This window comes from Corvus hawaiiensis, chromosome 2, assembly GCF_020740725.1.
Source record: "Corvus hawaiiensis isolate bCorHaw1 chromosome 2, bCorHaw1.pri.cur, whole genome shotgun sequence".
NCBI lineage: Eukaryota > Metazoa > Chordata > Aves > Passeriformes > Corvidae > Corvus > Corvus hawaiiensis.
This window is the reverse complement of record NC_063214.1, coordinates 104,101,089-104,122,537: the sequence shown is the minus strand read 5'-3', so window position 1 is coordinate 104,122,537 and position 21,449 is coordinate 104,101,089. Positions and strand designations below refer to the sequence as shown.

The 21,449-nt window shown below is 39.1% G+C and overlaps 1 protein-coding gene across 4 annotated transcripts in view; it reads right to left on the bottom strand.

The window, feature by feature from the left end:
* The window catches only part of FRMPD4 (FERM and PDZ domain containing 4), a 344,070-nt gene that overhangs the window by 311,851 nt on the left and 10,770 nt on the right, over nucleotides 1–21,449 (bottom strand). The gene's annotated exons all lie outside the window — the stretch shown is intronic.

Genomic DNA, 21,449 nt, shown 5'->3' with positions numbered 1-21,449 from the left:
GAATTTTAAAAATTAGAGGCATATTCACATTTTTATTAAGACATCATCAAAACCAAGGGGAAGATTGTTATAGTAGAATCATATTGGGGGAGGAAGCCTTTGGGTTTCTTTTGTGGTCTGACGTTTAAAGTTTATTATTATTATTATTACTACCCAGTAGCAGATTCATATATTAGTTATGGATTAAAAATTTGCCAGCTTGTCTGTATATGAACACAAAATATTTGTTTTGTTTTCCCTGTTGGAATGGGACATCATGGTCCAAACTCAAGAAATACCCTAAACTTTTGTGGATTTTCCCGGGAAGTATATAAAACCATCAGAGCAAAGAGGGGAAAAAGCAATTTCACAAGTGCAAAATAGCTTACAGTCAGAGGAGAGAGAGAAAAAAAAGAAAAAAAAGCAGATTTTCACAATGAACAGAAACGTCACAGACGCAGCATTTGTATCTGGGTGCTAAAACCTAGTTTTCTCAGTCCATATTTAGGCACTTGCACATAGGTGGCCTACTTGTCAGTAATACTAAACATTCAGAAATGAGAAAGATATTGCTAGTTACTTCTAAAAACCAAGCAGCTTATACAAAGTTGCCTGAGTATCTGAAGAAACTAACTTCAGCACTTTTAGTCTTAAAATTTCCAGACTGTACTTTGAAAGATCACACCCCATATTTTATCCACTACAATGTGTTCTTTTGATCTTAATTGAAGGTTTAATACATGTAGGCCTGTGAATTATATGTGTGGTCTCAGGCAACGAGGAATTACTCTTAGCTAAGGTAAATTACAGCACACTGCAGCTGCTGTTCCTGACTGCAGCACCAACAGAACAGCCACTCTGTGCATCAGGGGTTGTTCTCAGTGTAAATCTGTGTTTGCAAGGTGTGTACAGGCAACTATTTCATGTGGCTTGCATTAAGAATGCTGTTTTCTCCAGGCAGAAGACTGCAAATCTGTCTATAGTCTAAAGTACAGAAAGATCTTGCTCAGCATACTGAGTAACATGATAAGGAGTCTTGCATGCTCAAGAACTTCCGTTTATTCAAGTGACCACTGGTGAGTGTCACTAAGGATTTTGATTTTTGTTCAGGCTCTGTAGAGCTTCTTGGGCAGAAAATGAGTCCCTACTGTGTCTTAACAAATACTGGAGAATAACTGTCTTGGGAATATGATGTATGGAAAGACCATTGGGGACTGCAAAGCTGGAAGGGATGATAACATGCCATAAAGTTCACTGAATTTTCTTAGGAAAGTGTGTGCAATTTTTAGAAATGTACTGCAGTTGATGAAAGGTATTCTGTAAATACAGAACATTTAGAAAACTATTTACTTACTACAATGTACAAGCCTAATGCTTTCAGTTAGGAGGAAATAGAAAACTGGCCTTTCAATATCCATCAGCAAGTGGCCTGTCACATGCCTGGGTAATCTGCATGCAAAGGCACTCATGCCATGTTTTCTGCTAACAGAACTCTGTTTGCCCAGATCATTAAGAAACACTGACAAGAGAGTTTCACACCTGTACTCGCTTCTTTGGCTACCAGTTCTAGTCTGGGTGAAATTTATAACTGTTTTGTCTCCATGCTCATTATCTCAGACCTGTTTCACCCTTCCCCCTTTGCAGCATGCTACACCCTGAAGTTGAAAGCAAGGAGATGGGCTGCAGAGCATCCCCCAGGACAGGCTGTTTCAGCCTAGATCATGCACCTTGATCACACAAATGGACATGCACACCTTCTGGAGTCAAAAGAGAGTCAATGAGCCAATGCACAGCATAAGAACCATCAGTCTGTGCAGATCAGCTTACAGGGTAGAGACATTTTAGAGCACAATGCAAGATCACTTTCTTTGTGCTCCCTAGTAGAAACAGTCTTTAGAATTCACTGACATTTAATCATGTGCCTCATATCACTCCTTTTCAGAGTAGCTATTTTGGTGCTATGTGGGGGTTGTCACAGAAATGGTTGCCTAATTCTGATCTAAATTTTGTAATGTGCACCCAGATCTTCTACAGAAAAACGTTTTACATCCAAATGCAATAATAAAGGAATTAAACGTGATTCTGTTTCATGAAAAAGCAGTAACATACTTAGCAGATATTCCTAGCTCTTGCAAAAAAGAAACACAGCACGATTTCCACAAAGCCAGTGGAAAAATTGTCATTCATCAACACATAAATTCCCACTGCCCAACCTATCGCTTTAGTTTCTGTAGCTGCAGGTGAATGGAATTTTAGTCAAATTCAAGAAATCAGGACTTGTTCCATGTAAACGTCAGGCACTGGTATTTTCAAATCAGTGCTGGCCTCATAAAATGGCTGAGGTTTAGAACTACGTTGGAGCTTAGCAGCCAGAATAATATCAGTGAAACTGTCAAGACACTTGCTGGCTTCATGCAGCAAGGAACACAGAGCTAAATGAGATTTTTCCTTTTATTTGCAGCGGAGTAGTAAGGAAGGGGTGAGGAAAGGGGCTGCTCACTTTATGTTCCATGAAATACTTTTGTGACTATGGATTTAAATCAGTCCAGTGAGTACCTTATGAGTGGTTTTAAGATGATATAAATGTCCTATTAAAGGCTTCTTGTATTTCTCTGTTGAGATTAGTACAACTATTTGTTTACAATATGCCAAAGCACTTTTTTCCCCTGAATGATTCTTTCAAAGTTAGGTTATTGCATGTCTGCATTATGCTCAGAAATAAAAGTTTTGTCTGAACGAAAGCTAAAACCTAAAATCTTAGCTTTTTAAAGCGGAGACAAAAGAAGACATAAAGAGAAATAGAATTTTCTACAGAGTTCTTACAAGTCCAGTGTATTTTGAAGTCCATGATTGCAGATAACTTTACAGATTTCTGATCGGCTGCAAATTCTGCTTTGTCTGCTTTAGTCCTCTAGAAATTCCTCCAAAGCCTGCTGGCCTGTTCTATCATCTTTGTTGTCATCTTCTAAACCAAACCATGCATGATGTCCAGACCCCCTTCTATAACTTACCTTCTCAGTCCATCCTACAGTCTCCTGAGCCTTCTCTTTTTGAGGACACTCAGTGCCCCTAAGGGACGGAACAACATCCCCTTCCTCCAAGAGGTCCCTCTTAAAAAGAGCACAACATACACTCAGGGGAAATAAATCAGATGCCCATGAAATTCCAAGCCAAGTCTGCCCCAGTCATTGAGAACCCAGTGTTCTCAGACTGCCTCAGGAAATGCATCTGAGAGAGAGAGATGCATGACATCTGGTTTAACAATTCCTCAAGACTCGTTTGGCTTAGCACAGTTTGAAAACATGTCAGAAGATTGGAGGTTTTCAAACATATAAAATTAAAAATACATATTTAGTTGTATCAGACCATCCACTTGAATAATTATTCTGGTTATCCATCAGGCCAACTCCATAATGCTGGCTGTCCTCCAGGGCCCACTTCTCTAATGTCTCCGCCAGATGAATGGCCAAATTGTCAAAAAGCCATTGAAGTAGGAAGATGAATTAGAATCACACTGTAGGGATCATGACTACACCCATCAACTTCCTGCTTAAGACGTTTGCATTTGAGAGGAACAAACTCTGCTTACCTGAAAGTCACCTTACAACTACAGTTCTCTCGGGTCCCTATGAAGTCAGTGGAAACTGACTGCAAGCATTTTCCAAGGGCAATTCTGTCCATCTAAGGTCTGACTGGTTGTTTGGATTGTGTTTTGATTTTTTGGGGGGAGGAGTGGGAGAGTATAAGGGTGGGTCTTCATCTCTGCACCACTGCTTGTGCTCCTGAATTAGATATCTCAGGTAGTGTCTGTGTTAAGGTAAGCTTGCACCATTCACCAGAGTAAACAGAAAGGAACAGGGATCTGTGGTCTTGTCAGCTGTGTTAAAAGAAGTAGTTATACCAAATCACAAAATATGCTGGGTTGGAAGGGACCCACAAGGATCATCAAGTCCAACTCCTGACCCTGTGCAGGACCATCTTTAAGAGTCATACCATGTGTCCAACAGTATTTTCCAAATGCTCCTTGAACCCTGTCAGGCTTGGTGCTGCGACCACTTCCCTGGGGAGCCTGTCCCAGTGCCCAACACCCCTCTGGGTGAAGAACCTTTTCACCCCCTCTGGGTAATAACATCCAACCCAAACCTGCCCTGATACAACTTCAGGCCATTCCCTCAGGTCCTGTCACTGTCACCACAGAGAAGACATCAGTGTCTGCCCCTCCTCTTCCGCTCACATGGAAGTTGTAACTGCAATGGCGCTTCCCCTCAAGGCCCTTCACCATCTTTGTTGCCCTCCTTTGGACACTCTCTAACAGCTTCATATCTTTCTTATATTGCAGAGTCCAAAAACTGCCCCCAGCACTGAAGGTGAGGCCACCCCAGTGCTGAGCAGAGCGGACAACCCCCTTGCCCAGCTGCTGATGCTGTTCCTGATACCCCCCCAGGACAAGGCTGGCCCTTCTGGCTGCTGGGGCACTGCTGACTCATGTTCAACTTGCCATCAAGCAGGAACCCCGGGCCCCTTTCCATGGCACTGCTTTCCAGCATCTTATTCCCCATTCCGTCTGTATATCCAGGGTTTCCCCATCCCATGTGCAGAATCCAGCACTTATATTTATTTGTTAAACTTCAAACAGCTGGGGATTGCCCAGCCCTCTTATTTGTTGAGGTTTCTCTGCAGGGCTTCTCTGCCTTTAAGAGAGTCAACAGCTCCTCCCAGTTTTGTATCATTTGCAAACTTGCTTAGCGTCTCTCCAAGTCCTGCATCCACGTTGTTTATGAAGATGTTGAAGAGCACAGAGCCAAGGATGGATCCCTGTGGAACCCATCTAGTGACAGGTCACCAGTCTGGTGTCACCCCATTTACTGTAACCCTTTGTGTCTGACCCATGAGCCAATTGCTCATGATGGTTTTATCCCTGAACTGTTGAATCCTCACTCTGCCTTTGGTGCACACCATCATATGCAATTTTATCCTCATTCCTCACCGTGATTTGAGGCAGCTTATTCTGCCAAAAGAGATTCCCAATCTCTTGTCAGTTGCTCAGGCTTGCACTGTTATCTCACTCCCAGCTTGCTGTTACTCCTTTGTAAGCATTGGGTTAAGTCCTCTATGGACTGATAAATTTTTCTTCACCTTTTTGTTCTTTCATTTGAACATACTTGCAACCTTGCTTGCAAAGGAGATAAAATGTACAGTAGTAATAAGACTGCAGACATTTCAAGTCTAGACATATCTGGGCAAACTGGAATGATTTGTCACTGAATTCAAATCAAAGTGTCTTGCTTTATTTAAATGAAGATACAGTTTTACATGGAAAGATGAAAGAGCCCCTAGGAAGCTCTGTGAAGTTTACTAAGGCTATTACTTACATTATAAAAATGACTTTTGGACCAGTGAAACTGTATGTGGTCAAAAGACCACAGAGATTGCTAAAATATCTGACTGGAAGAATTTAAGATCCCATGGTCTGATACATACAAATTTTCTACCAAAATCCAAAAAAAATTGTGTGTGAATGAAGACTTACAGTAAAGAAAACCTAGACACAAGCCATTAACTCAGATTCTTTGTGTCTATACTCTGCAGCATGCAGCTCTCATCAGCTCAAAAATTCAGAAATGATGGATCAGAGTCCAACACATCATGAGACTGACTTTAAAACAAGATTTTAAAAAGTTGTACATTATAATTTGTTTCCTTGCTGCTCTCTAAACTTTTAAAGAACTCTCAGTTAATGCTTTCAAGGTTTCATCTCCAAGCCTGAGGGCTGGAAAGTTACATTTAGCGATATCAGAGCTTTTAGGCAATCTCATTTATTGAGAAATAATGGTTACAAGGAAAAAAAATCATAAAATATCGTAAGATTAAAACTAAGCATGTGAGTTGGCAACCTTGGATACAGTAATATGTAAAAATGTGTACTTTAACCAATTTTACAAATATAGGATGATTCTCAGAAAGCCTTCAGGGTAAAGAATACTTGCTCTTGTTCCCTTGCTGTACTTAAGGAAACAGTAGGATTAGTTTTCTGGTATCTACCAATCAGTTTTCTGAATGCATGCCTGCAAATTGAAAAGAAGTACATAACATATTACCTAAATTTCCATTATGAACTCAACTAAATCCACCTCATGCATCTAGTACAAATTTCTGTGCACTTACCTATGTCTCCTTAGTACAATAAATTGGCTCCTTGGATAGCTGTCCTTTCATTGTTTCATAGTGTTATTACTGTATGGTGGTTAAAGCACTGTTTATTCAATACTTTCATGCAAACTAATATTTTGCTGGTGCTAAAAATTAGAAGGTTCCTCCATAGAAACAGTGGGATAAGCTTATCAGGGACTAATCTCAAGCAGCTGCTATAAATCTTATTGCCACATTACATTGATTTTATTGGAGCAGGGTGGGGCGGGGGGAGGGGAGGGCGGTGTGTGTGCATGTGAAGACTTACAGAACAGCACTGCTGATACCTCTTCTTTATAAAGCAGAGTTGGGGGAGTAGGAAATCAGCAACTGGTGTGCTGGATTAGACTCCAGATCCAGTACCCTGTCTCTATCAGTTCCAATGCCACATTTCAGAGGAGCCCCAGGATAGCAAAGGGGAGATATTCTGCACACACACACACAAACCCAAATGCAATCCCCTCCCTGTCTGAACAAAGGTGTGTATAAACCCTGAAGCACAAGGCTAAATATCCATCACAATTTGTGTATTGCATTTCAGTGTAATTCAGTATAATTTGATTCTCTTGTAATTAAGATTCATGCCACCAGTCACGTCACATTTTTAATGTCAAAAATAACACTTTGGATTTAATCTCGGGATAGGCTTTTTCATAAGGGTGCACAGTGCAAAGTTAAATCATACTCATCCCAAGCCCATCTACCAAAATAAGTGGGCAGCCATACTTCTCAGTGGAGGCTTCTTGGTATTAGCTTTGGGGGATCTATATTGGTCCAAGACAAGGAAGAGACAGCAGTGCCAGAAGTATCTTTAATATTACATTCATACCATTCCAAAATTCCATACATCCAGGTTCATCCCACTCTGCCCTTCCCACTAGGGACATTATCTGCAAAACCCTGCTGTCCTCTGCTTCTGATTAATCCTCTTCAATTTTTGGTTGACCGCTTGATAATGAAATTCGTAAGGTAGAGGAACAGATACAAATTCTATTATTAGAAGCCTGACAGTATCTTTACCTTTTGCAATAAATATGGCACAGAAATTCTCACTTAAATCTCAGTTTTGTCCCACACAGTGGGAAAAATCAAAGGCCTTAGTACTGTTTAGATGAGAAATCACCAAGTTAAGAGTTGCGGTGCCACTGGTGCCAAGACAGCTTAAAACAGTCATGACCTCATAGATGAAAAGGAGTAATGACTAAACTGAGCTCCACAGTGTCCTGCACAAAGGAATCATTGGGACAGAGGAACAATTGATCATATTTTTGGTTTGGATCCACTCCCACAAAGTGGAAAAAAGAAAGAGTGGTAATTGCTAACGAGGAATGAAGGCAGAAATAAACTCTGAGGATCACCCACAATATAGGTAAATATAATCAATAAAAGCAATATAGTACAAAGGCACAAACCCATGGTTTGTCTGTTTTTGCACCATTATAGAAAAATTTAGAGAGCAATGTGGACAAATAACTATATCACTTTTAGAGAATTAAAAAAATTATACTGTAATGCTGCTCTCTATAGCATGGTTGCCTAGTTACAAAGCAGAGTCCTTGGAATGACAGGGAAAATAATATTCATACAAGTTTAAAGCCCTCCAAAATATGAAAAATATTTTGTTTCTCCATCAGAGCTATACAGGCATATAGCCTTGTATCTTATAAATTTGCCAGAACTAGACACAAACATTTAACACGATTTTACACCCTGTTTGAGGTACAATATCTCTTTCTAGTTCTAAGTTATTCATATGAAATCATAAGTAATCACTATGCAGGGTTTGGAATCTATCAGTCAGAAATTTCAGGTCACTGAGGGGGACAGAAACTTAGCAGTTTGAGGAAGCAATATGAAACAGATTTTTCAAATTTGTTTTATTAATTATGATAGCTTTGAGGTTGCTAAGGTTGTTGGCATAAGACTTACCTGAAAGCAATGGAAAGGGTGAAAGTAGGCCATAAGTTTTTTAAAAAGGAAAAAAAAATATTATTCTATAATTGATTTTGGGACTTCACTAATTGAATCTGCAGCTTTTATGAGTTTCTATGCATTAATTGCATGTCTGGTATTTACAAGGGTCATCAAAAAGAGCATATCCTACTATGGCCCTGTGCAGACATTCTTAGACTCTACCTGAAAACCTTCCAATTTACAATTTAACTTCAAAACACACTGGACTAAGAACACCTGACTAACATACTGCAATAAGAACAGTAAAAGCTTTCAGGAAAATGAGATTTCACTGCTTTTATCACGCTGATTACTTCAAATTGTTCTGCAACTTGCAAGAATAAATATAAGACTTTTGAGGTGAAGGATCCAAGTCAGTTCCCTTCCTGAAATACCCAAACTGAATTTCAAACATCAGGGGTAATCTTCTGGAGCTTATTTATTCCAGAACCAGTGGACTGGTAACCACATGCCAATTTAAGGCTAGTAATAGCCTTTATTAAAGTTGTATGCTGCTAGAACAGAAACAAAGAAATCTATATTCAATATTAATTGATTAAGAGTTTCTTCATTCACTTCTGTGGTCATAATTTATATTTTGTTGCTAGCATAATTTACATGAAAGATGTTTTGTTTTGACATTGTAATAAGATCTCTGCTGACTCTGACTGTTATTTTCCATGGCTGATATTTTTCACACCATCCTACTGTGAATAAAATACACATTTACTGAACAATGCACATTTTCAGGATTTGGCTTTGATAGTCAATTGCCTCAGTAAGAATACAAAAATTTTCAAAATCCCATTAAAACTAGCTTTATGTATAGTTTCATTATTTCTCTTCAAACTAGAGGATATTTTGTAAGAAAAGCAGTTGGAGTCATGAGGATTATTTTCTCTTTTTTTGTCTGTAACTATAAGAACATGATTAGACAGATGTCTCATTGCATATTTGTTTTAGACCAATGTGATTTAAAAACACTAAAAATATAATACCCTTTAAAATTAGGTTTAGTATTGTAACATTGTGAGAATTTTCGTTATATTTTAGTGTATCAAAAAGCTTTCTATAAATTAATTAAAATAATATAAAATGTGAAATTTTAAATTCACCAGATAAAGACAGACACCAGAGGAGAGTAATATTTTGAGTAAAGTATTTTTGCAAGAAAATACTTTAGGAATACTTTCAGCCCCTTATCTCTCTTCATATTGACTGTCAAATAATTCAAACAAATGCCACCTAAAGGAGGACTGTAATAAAACACTGTAACAGGGATAAAAGTATACTCACTACACAATAGCTTTATATTATTCTAAGATTGTGCTCTTGAGCTAGGGTTTGGATTATTTTTAGTGTAAAGATAGCATAGCATCTACTCCAGCAATTCCAATTAGTTCGTTCATTGTTTTATAGTTTGGTAGATTCTGGCATTAGTCCGCATCACATGTTAACCTCTATAGATTTAATAATTTAATGGCAGTGTCTGATAAATCAGAGTGGTTGAAAGGTGTGAGCCTTTATGTGAATTAGCTGCTGAAAAAAAATCATAAAAACATTGAGCACATTAGAGGTATACTGCAGACCTCAAATTATTAATTTTGGGAAGTCTAAATATCTATGGCTATGAGAGGAATTTCTCTACCAGCTCTGGACACAGTAAGTCTGAAAGTAAGGAATACAGTGGATGGAACACTGATTTGCAGCATGGTAAATGTTGCTGCTAATAACAATTTTGAAGTCGGGAAGCTCTGAAATCTGTTTTGGAGGACAAGTTTCTGTGGTCCCCTAACATTTTCTGTTTATATTTGACCTTAAAAAATACACAGTGAATGTGGACAGCAAAGATACCTTACTCATTTCACGTACTCAAGAATGGGTAAGACTGATCCATCTTGATAATCCCCAAGAGTCAGCTGATGCCTTGAGAGTCCCAGAACTCTTTCCAAGAGCTTTTCAATGCTCCTTTTGCAAAGTTTTGACCTTTTATTAGTGTTATTTTTACTACATGTTTTGAATCATCTGGCTAATATTATCACTCCTGGGTTTTTTCCAGCAACATCAAAAACCCATTAGCACACAACTCTATGTTTTTGTGGTGCATTGATCACTTCTCCTTACTGTAATACTACCTAACTATATCACCTTCATACATCATCGTGTGTGTGTATATATAGGCATATATATTTATATGAAACAAAAGTGATTATCTCTTCACCAACATATAAAAATCCTCTTTATAAAGTTTTATAGTTCAAGAAAGTCTTCTACGCCATCTTTTAAACTGAAGTCCGTAAATTTTCCTTGCAGATCAGGGAAGTGCTAAAGTATATGTATTTTTTATTGAATATATTTGCTATTTTTCTCTGTGTCTGGTCAGAAACTTTGCAAAATGAAGATATGTTTTTATATTTTGAGTATGAGATTCTCTCCATAGGTTTCTGGCCCCAGGCATCAGTGAAGTAGTAGACATTATGTTCTATATTTTAAGAAGTGGGGGAAAAAAGAGCACTTTGAGAATACAGACTTAGTAATGCAAATTTTTAGAACTTTTTTAGATGCTATTTACCATTATTCCATCACCTCTGCCCTCACAGCACTTTTGATTTGTGTTTGTGCACAGCCAACTTATTTACCACCGGGCTGATGAACTCCTTCCAGTTGAATTTCAGGCAGCCAGAATTTGGAATAGACACACCATTGGCTGGAGTGATGGATGACCCACTCTTGCCCATTTAAAGGTTCCTATGTCTTTCTACAATGTTCAATATATTCAATGCACTGAGCAGTCATTTTACCTTGAGAAGTTAATGGTTAAGCACTGAGCTGGAAAATATCCACTGTACAAAATGCAATCAGAGGACTGATGGCCTGCTTTGTCTTACTTGCCAAAGATATGAAGACCCTCCAGTTCTACATCAATCACTCCTTCCTTTCAATATCCATATAAATGCACTGGGAAAAATTATGAGACATATCTAAAATACCAACAACACAGATCATTTTTTGTCCCAATGGATGATAAGTCTCTTATTCTGTAAAAGTTGCCCTCTGTCAGATAGGTCCCGAGTTAGAATTAAACCTGCTCAGATCTGTAGGTAATGCCATATGAAATGCATAGACTGCATTGTTTTTTCTGCTCTCTTTAACTAAAATTCCTTGTCCTGTCCCCTACCAGGTTTTCTTTAGGAAACTGAGACTGTTGGTGTTTGATGATTTTTCTCATAAATGTCATTGAAATCTCTTCTTCCCCCTCCTGCATGTTTCCTTTTAATGTCTGAGTTGAGTCAGGAGCTCCTTGTTTATCCATGCAGGCCTCCTACTGCTTCTGCTTGATTTCCTGCTCATTAGTATGAACCACCCTTGAGGACGGAGAAAGTGATCCCTGGCAATGAACCAGCTCTCTCTGACCCCTCTTTTCTCCAGGGATATATTGCATGGCATTCTTCCAAGCAGATCTCTGAAAAAGGCCAAAGCCTGCTCTGCTGTAGTCCAGGTTTATAATCCTATTTTTGCCTTGTTCCCTCCTCTCCAGCTTTTGAACTCCAGTCATCATAATCACTGCAACCAAGGTTGCTCCCAGCCTCAGATCCCCGAATGGCCCTTCCTTGTTTGTAAGTGTGACATGAGCAAAGCAGCTCCCATCATCATCTGCTCAGTCAACGCACACCAGAAGATATCACCATGATTCTAATTCCCCATGGACCAGTGAACATGAGGCTTTTTGCAGTTGTCTGAAGAAGATCTCATGCACTTCTTTCTGACCAGGCAGTTTGTAACAGACACCCACATCACTGCCTGTGTTGGTTTGTCCAGACCCACAGGCTCTCAGCCCTTTCATCACCTATCCCATAGCAGAGCTCCATCCATCACTGCTGCTCCCTCACATACAGCAAAATTCACCCTTCTTGCCACCCTTTCCAAAAAGTCTGTCTCCATCCATCATAATTCTTCAGTTGTATGTACAATCCCATCACATTTTTGTGATTCCAGTGAGATCATAGCCCTAATTCCTCCTGTTTGTTCCCCATGATGTGGGCATTAATGTACAGGCACTCTAGGGAGGCACCCATATGAGCTTTTTTCCCAGAATGGGTATGAGAGCTTCTCCCATGGCACTGCAGGGGATGTAACAAGGATGGGAAGAGAGGAATATTAAGAACATGTCATGTCACAGCTCTTCTTTGCTGCCAGGTAACTCCCCTTTCAGCACTAAGTAAATAATGTTGTGACCTGGGACTTTTCCTCTATGCTTCATAAATTCTGCACACAAACAGATAGAAATGCTCATTTATTTCTGAATAGCAGAAAGCCTGAATAGCTACTTAGGGATAATAAACATGGTTCCAGTGGGCTGAGACTACATGATCTTTAGATTGGCTCATCATAAATTCAGGTTTCCTAGCAATTTGGTTTTCCTGGGGATAAAGTACTAACTTAAAAAACAGCTCACCACAAGTTAAAAATGCAGAAGCCATTTTGGAGAGACAACTGGAGGCATCTCTCACCCTGTTGAGTCCCATCTGATTCCCCTCATAGTATCAGATTAATTCCAAATAGTTTTTTCTCATGCCATAATCTATATACAGATCACTGTCATGAACCACATCTTATTCCAATAAAAGACCAAGAGTTCCCTCAGTATTTCCATACTGTGGTACAACAATTCAATTGTCAAAGCAAGTTAAACTTTTGAAAACTCTACATCCTAAAACTATTATATTTCTTGCTTGCTGGCCTAAAAGTAAAGAGTTCCCTTTAGTCAAATGGTGCAAAAGTTCCACCCACTAATATTACGTGGAAGATATTTTCCTTGCCTTAGTTCTCATCTTGCATACACCTGTCAAAAGGCAACAGGGATGGAGATTAGGAAATGCTTTGACAACAGCATAGGCAGGCATGGGATAAGTGGGATCCTGCTGGTTTGGGATGCTTTTAGGTTTGCAACACCTGCTTTAGTGAGGGGCAGAAGAAAGATGCCATCAAGAAAATCCAATGCAGTAAATGCATATGGCAAATAAAAATCACTCAACCTACCTCACGTACTTCTCATCTGCGCAAGTTTATATTATTCTGCAAAAGTAGAAATAAACTTATGTTTAGAATAAGTTTACCAGATTCATTAGGAACTTTAATTCCCAAATCTACTGATGCTTTCTTGTTCAACATAGCTATATAGCTCTAGCAGGAAGCTATTTGTAGGTGAGCTGATATTTATCACTAGTTTGATATCTCTACGTATATCATTGCTTTAGAATGCTTGCAGTTTCAAACTTTGGGAAAGTTGACATTTTAAAATTTATTCAAGAAAGGATAAAATTTGTATATTGAAGTAGATTTAAGAGTGAGAGAAAATAACTTCTTCTTTTCTCCCTCCACAGCAAGACATGGATCTTGAGCAGTACTTAGCAACATCATATCACCATAATAAATATATCTTTCTTCAGTATATAGGCAGAGTATCATTGGATGATGCACAACCAAAGCTACTCATTGTTCTGAGAATTTTTCCAAAAGGACACACATGGTGGGGGGAGGGGGGAAATCTGTAATCACTCGAAACTCATTCCTCCGTGATTGCTTTAATTTTCATGTTAAACTGTGATAAATGATCCAGCACCACTCATTTCACTTGAAGGTTATTTCATATTAGATGAGAACAGCTGGTTTGGGGTTTTTTAAGACTAGAAGTTCCTAAAGGTATTCAGACACACTGGGCAAATCTCATCTCCTGCACCTTGACCCTGACAAACCATACGTGTCTTGTTTTTGCCAGATCATCAAGGTTCTGTGTTTATTCAATGGATGAGATAGGAACCAGTATCTTATGCAGGTGCCTGCCTTGAGCACCCATCTTTGCAGGGAATAAATTACCCTCTGGAAGTTTCTATCCATGTTGACTGCAGACAATGTAAATGGTCAGTTTGCAAAGGCTTAAATTACTAGAACCTTACTTTATAGGGCATAAAGTTGAGAGAGATGAATTTTATTGGTAAATACCATCCATGTTAACATCTTTCTCATTTCTAAGGAAAGAATACTGCAGCAGTTGTCCTATTTTATTACAGTGTAGTGTGAAGGGAAGAAGTCAGAACTGTCTGGGATAGTGGAAACACAAGAAAATCAATGCCTTGTGCTGAGAATAAACATGCAGGGGAAAACCATGGAAAAAAAAGTCTCCCCATAGAAGGGGTCAATTAGCTGGTTAATCAGAAAAGACAGCAGATACAGGCTTTCATGGAAAAATGTAGTAATAACTGCTCCTTGAAAGAAGGTGAACGTATCTTTGAGTAATGGTTGGCTGGAGAAAAAGTGGACAGACTAAGAGAAAACTCTAAATACGTTTGTTTTACAGGGACTAACAAATGGTTGTGCAGTCTTCTGATTTTGATTTTTTTTTTCTGAATGTATTTTTTTAAACAGGAGGGAGAAAACCCAACCCCCTAATAAAACCAGCTGAGGATTATTCCTTATACAAGAATAACATACACACAAATGTCTAGCTATTTTAGCCTCCTCAGAAATGGTTAAACACATGGCTAAAAAAAAAAGAATTATTATCCTGGTTCTGCAGTAGGTTTAGGATTAAAGTAATCTGTTTTATTTCTGGAAACAATGTGGCCCCTCTTCTTATTGTGGTCATGTTAGAAAGAGGAGTGAACTGTTATGCAAACAGGCTACAGGGAGCTGCGGCCATTCCGGGGGGGCGGGGTTGGTGCATCCTGGTGTCCAGCTCAGCTGGATGGAGATAAAGCAAAGGCAGCCTTGAAAGACAAGCATTATGCAGTTAATCTCATGCTGCCTTTAAAACTAACATCTCTGACAGAAAGGGTCACAAGAAAGGAATGATACAGAGAAAAGGGTGAGGAGCATGAAATGAGTGAGGTGTCACTGTTCAATGAGCAATTTGAACTGACACATGCAATTGTTGGGTGGACAGTATCTGATTCTGTGCAAACTGTATAGGAGAGGTATGTTCTCAGCAAGGAGCAGAGTATAGCTCCTGGTATGAATAATGCAAAATGTCTCCCACATTCCTTCCTGGCAGCTCATACCTTTGCATCACTGTAAATTCAGTGAGTGCCATTTTCACTACTGTTATTCTCAGTATTTCATCGCTAGAGGGATAATTGGGGTTTTCTTCATGGCAACATTATCTTCAATGACAGGTGAATCTCAAGCATCTGGAATTTCATTTTAGTTTGGACAGGCATCCTAATATTTAGATGATCCTTTGAATCATACATGAACTGGAAATCCCTGAACCTGAGCTGCAAACGTGACAAGTACAATGTTTTTCATGAGTTTTCAAACACTTTTGATTTGAGTTACACTTAGAAATACAGAGAAAGCAGTGTCCCTCTAGTATGTTGGCATTTCAAGTGGGGGGTAAAGGAAAGGCTTGAAAGTTTGTCTAGGGTGCAGAAGAATAAAATCCATCTTACTATATGGATGATTTCAAAATTAGCAAGGGTGTAGTGTATTTTTCTAGTTTAAAAAGTTGAGATTTTATATCTTAAGAGGAAAAAAAGTTGTCTAAAAGTAGCTTGATGAGTGAAAATCATCTTGTCTAATTACAGACTTCTGAAAGTTGCATAACTGAGCCTACTCTTCCTTTATAGTTAATAGAATCATCTTCAGAAGACCATTTGCTGACCTTAGATGCCTATCTTAGGATGAGATGAATGGCTCTCTGGAGACCTCTGTTTCTGTCTATTGAAAAGAACTGAGGATAACAACATTTTCAAAACACTAAAGCTGTGAAATAGAATTTAAAAAAACTTTTAATCAGACCATGTGGAAGACAAGTAGAGTGATTCCTGGTATTTGCAGGGATCAAGGGCAGGAGCTGTGGAAAGCAGTGCTCTACTTCACTTAAGTTTTATAGTTATTTATGGGTTTGTTATTGGTATGACTGAAAAGAATGCAGGTAGCAATTTGTTCCACATCAGTTTCAAAATAATATAAAAAAATAATTTGTATTCCAGTCCAAACCTTTTTTCCCTTTTTTAGTTTATCACATTGTTCCTGGACTTTTACCTGTCTGAATCTGTGAATTCGGTGGTGATATCCAGATGATGAAGTGCAAATCGATCATGGTGATAGATTTTATTTTTTTATACCCTTGACAATTTCAGAACTGCTTTGCTGACTACTTGACCTCAGTCATATTTTTTGTAGCTTCTAAAATAATAGAATCTTAGAATACCATGTGTTGGAAGTGACCCACAAGGATCATTGAAGTCTAGCTCCTGACCATGCAGAGGACAACTCCAAGAATCACACCATGTGCCTAAAATAGTTCTATTGCTTTGAAGAGCTGCTCTTTTAAATATTTTTCCCCAAAAATGCAGCCAGTCCATAAAGGTCTCCTCTTTTCTCTCCAACATATACTGACCTTGAGTTCTGAATGGGCACTATATATACATATACATGTATGTATGTATATATATATATATTTGGAAACCAGTGTCAGCTTTATTGTATTATGCAAAATCCAGGAGGAGCACAAAATTGGGGCTGTATTGTACTGGGAAATGCCAAACCCCAGTTTTGCGACTGGATCTACAGTGTCAGTTAGTGAGACTGTAATCAACTTGCAGTTACTGAAAGAATGCTTTAGGTAACATAGAGACCTCAGGGCATTTACCATCACACCTTTCACTTTCCATGCTGTAGCTACAGAGCTACACTGTTCAGTTATTTAGTTTGGCAGTCAGGAGATAAAAAGTCCTTCATTTTGATGACTGTGGATACTGAGTAGTTATTTACGTCAATGCAAATTGTGTACGCTGCTCTGCCATCGTGGCTTGTGTCAGGAATAGTGTGGCCAGCAGGACTAGGACAGTGATCACCCTGTGCTCAGCACTGGTGAAGCAACACCTTGGAGCCAGTATTCAATTTTGGGCCTCTCACTACAAGAGAGATGCTGATGTGCTGGAACGTGCCCAGAGTAGGGCAACGGAGCTGGTGACAGGTCTGGAGAGCAAGTCCTGTAAGGAATGGCTGAGGAAGCTTAGCCTGGAGAAAAGGAGCCTCAGGGGGGACCTCATCACTCTCCACAACTACCTGAAAGGAGGTTGTAGCAAGGCAGGGGTCTGTCTCTTCTCCCAGATTACAGGTGACAGGATGAGAGGAAATGGCCTCAAGTTGCAGTAGGGGACGTTCAGGCTGGGTATTAGGAAAATTTTCTTCACAGAAATGGTAGTCAGGCATTGGAATAGGCTGCCCAGGGATGTGGTCCAATCACCACCCCTGGAGGTATTTAAAAGATGTGTAGATGTGGCACTTAGGGACATGATTTAATGGTGGACATAACAGTGCTGGGTTCAGGATTAGACTCGATGATTGTATAGGTCTTTTCCAACTTGGATATTTCTGTGATTCTGTTTCACTTTCAGTACAGTCTGCAGGGGGCAGGAACTTGAGCATGCTCAAAGCATGGTTAACTTCAAGTATTCTAAAAGATCTCTTGAACAAACTAAGGATCTTAACTGTAAGAGGTAGTCAGTCCGGAAGTGGTTGAGTGGAATGGTAAACAGGTTTTACATGTAAATGTTTAGAATATTCCCCAAAACTCCTGTGTGACAATGCTTCTCAAGCAATGAGGTTACCCATTTTCCTCACGTTAACTTTAAGCACATGCTCTCATTGATGGAATTCTCAGGCAAGCTGAAAGCTGAAGAGAACACTATCACAGCAGGCATGCAGAGAATGAAAGCCATGCATGAAGCAAACTCCCATCCACCAGCCCTGTTGATAAAGCCAAACCACCACGCTCACAGGAGGCCACAGGGGGAACATCAGCTGCAAGATGAGGGAGTAAACCTGAGTGGCAGCTGTCCAGGATAAAGTAGTATTGCACTATATTTTCCAAATGCTTGAAGGGATTTTTAATGACCACATGTAGCCAGAACTTCAGTTTTACATTGTGTCCAAAAGCTGACAGGATATTCCTAGCTTTGTCCTGGCTCTTTACAAGCTATCATGGTCTTGGCTCAGAGGCAGAGTGGCACATCTTTAATTGCTGCTGAACTCTGCAGCACCTGGGAGCTGCTGGAAGTTTGCCATCTCTCTGCCAATAAGACCTGGCTCAGCTACTTTTGTGAGCTCTGATGAGATCTCAGACTGGTGCAATGTTGCTGCAAATGTTGATAATGTAGATAATGTAACACCTTTATCAAAAGCATAAGGAAAATTTATGGTTTGGATTTTTTTTTTTTTTTGTCTTTATTGAGCAAGCTGCTCAGCAGATGAGACTGACAAAAATGTGCAAAGAACACATACCACAGAGGGCATGGATGTCTGATTGTATGCATGGATGTCTGATCATATGAATTTTATTTTGAAGAGCTGACAGAATGCTTGGAAAAGTCATTCTTTGTTGCTTTAAGTATGTGAAAGTGTCCCTGTGCTGTCTTTCTGTATTTTTTCTAAAGCCAGTTGCTCTTCAGTTGCAATTCATGTTATATATATGTATTTTTTTTCTATAAAGAAAACTATTTACATCAGTCTGTAAACATATCAAACAAATACAAATGCTTACTGTTTGAAGAGAGAAGTTCCTCCAGTGCATGTTCTTCTAGCATAGGCTGTATTAATGGTGATAACTTAAAATCACTTCACCTCTAAATGGGTGTTCTAACTGTTATTGGAATTAACTGCTGTCATTGACTTATGGTCTGAAACCTAAGCCATAAATGATAGTTTGAGAAAATAAGATGAACACTCCCTGCAGCATTTTCATGCAGGTTAGTAGGAACTGAAGTTCTGAATGGCAGTTTTCTGGTTTTACATAACATTCACCTGCTTCTCTAAATAACATTTTTATTTCAGTTATGTCTGAATCAATCGGGCTAGGACAGTAAAAGTGCATGAAATGAGCCCCCAATAGACATAACAGAGCAAGAGTAATACATTTTTATACTTTCAAATCAAATATTGTGAGTGTCTGGGGGAAGAGGTTTTATTGTATGTTAAATGCAGGACTTGGAACTGGCAAGTCTTCTTCCATCTTGGTCACTGACTTACCTAAGAAACCCCGTGTTTGTTGTGTATGTGGTTACAGTGGCAATTTACATTTATAAAACCCTGAAAAGACATAACCCTTCATAATTCAAGCTACTAGCAGCCCCTATCAGCTGGGGAAGCTGTGCAAACAGTAAGTACTGCCTGCATCAACGTTGGCTGCAGCTGGGCTCAGAAAGGCTTTGGTGAAAGACATCTCTCAGGCTGGTTCCATGTAGCCGGAAGAAAATCTTCACAGCTTTCACTGAGTGACTGTCTGTGAGTGACCCTCTCTGTCCTCGTCCCTGTGGAAACTGGTGATAGATTTTGAAATACTCAAGATTTTTCGATTAAGTCTGTTTGCTTCTTGAGCAAGCATTTACTTTTTTTCCTAAGTGAATAAATTCAAATGCATCTAAAGTGCAAGGATGTGGAGAGAGAGAAAAAAAGGAAGGAAAATCCTACTTTAGCTATGAGGGATGACTTACCTCACTTTACAGGCAAGAAATCCAATAGAATCACTTGCCTGAAGATCAACAGTGACTTTGTGGCAATTCCCTATCTCCTGAATGCCCAAGCTGCAAAATTATCTTTCACCAAGGCCAGTTGTCATTTAACACAGAGAGCTATCTTATTTTTAAAGATACATAAGTTATTCATGCTAATATGAGAAGGAATTAACTTCAACAGAGAGAAATACTTCTTTCCAAATGGTTGATAGCATGTTTGCAATATGCAAAACTATCTTTGTATCTGGAAAGACTGTTTTCCTGTCATGAACTTCTTTGTATAAATTGAAATCATCCTGTGCTGCGACAATGCTTTCTGTATCTTATCTCTATTATAGCAAGTCAATTAAAAATATATTCTAGCAACTGTTTCTAATTACAAACTAAAATTCTGTTGAGACTTATCCAATACATTAGGGGTCAAATCTTTGGTGAGGGTGAGCCTCTGGGACTCCTATGGCTCGACTGATTAGCACCATCTTACTTTGGAGACCTGAATTTTACATAGTAAATGATCTAATCACCTACCAGGGTTTAGAACTATCACAAGTTAATAACAGCACTGCAGCCATAGCTGCAAAATATTACACAATAAAACAAAATAAATGGAAATAATCTCTCCTGAGTGCCAATAATTTAGATTTACAGGGTAATCCATATGTATTCCAGCTCCTAACAGATTGCTAAAATACTGTTTGGAGACTTCTATTTCAAATCTAGTACATTTTATTATCATTTCAGAGGTTAGAAAATTGAGGAATAAATTAAAAAGCTAAAATGGGGAAAACAAACATTTACAGATTGGGTTTAGGCGTTCAGAAGTGTGAAGCAAAGCTCCCTCTTTTGAAAGGACTTCATTAATGTTTCATTAGCTGAGTTGCAAACCGGAGCTCACTCCCCAGTGTCCCGTTACCAGGCACAGCACGAATTGCTCTCCCTCACAAGGGGGAGGCTGGGTTTGGTGGGGTTTTTTAGCAGCATCTCAGGGATGGCATTTTGCAGCAGCTGGTCTCGGGGCACAATGTCATCATAATTGTCACTGCTGAAGTTAGGGGATGTGTAGGGTTACCAAGAAAACAAGGCAGGGATCTGTGTGGTAACAAGATACAGGTCTTGGTTTTGTGAATTTCTAGGGGTGAGGCCTGGAATTTTGAACATCAGTTCATTTTGCTCATTGGCTTCTTGGTGCCAGAAATGAGAGCCCACTGTTGTGGACACAATGCTCACAGAGTGCTATACCAATATTGTTCTAGGTATAGAAAATTACTGTAGTATCTCAGGTGTTTAGGGATAGGTAATTTTTCACCAATTCACTGAAGCATAGTAATTTCAACAAACACTTCACAAACAATAATTCAAAAAACATCAAGAAGTAATTTTCATATCATTTTAGAAATATTGTCCAAACTTACCTGAATGCTGTAATACAGAAAATCTATTGCTTAAAGGTACAGTTCGTAATTAACTCTAACCTTTTCTGTGACACTTGAGTCAAATACAGAGATTTCACACTGGGCAGGACAGAGTGTCTCTGAGCTTCAGCAAAAGAAAACCAGAATACATTAGGAAACATTAACCTTCCTTCATTTTTCCAGCTAGAGGCACTATGTTAATGGGAATGCCCATTGAAATCACTGGAGTTGTGCTACTTTCCCTTTGCAAAGTGTCTGGTTCAATGCTGTTGGAGTGGTCCCTTTTTCTTGTGTATTACAGTGTCTGTTATGCTACACATGAAATAGGCTTAACCAGAGGACAAAACAAAATATGACCATGGAAATAAATTTGGCCACTGAGTTGAACTTGCCCATG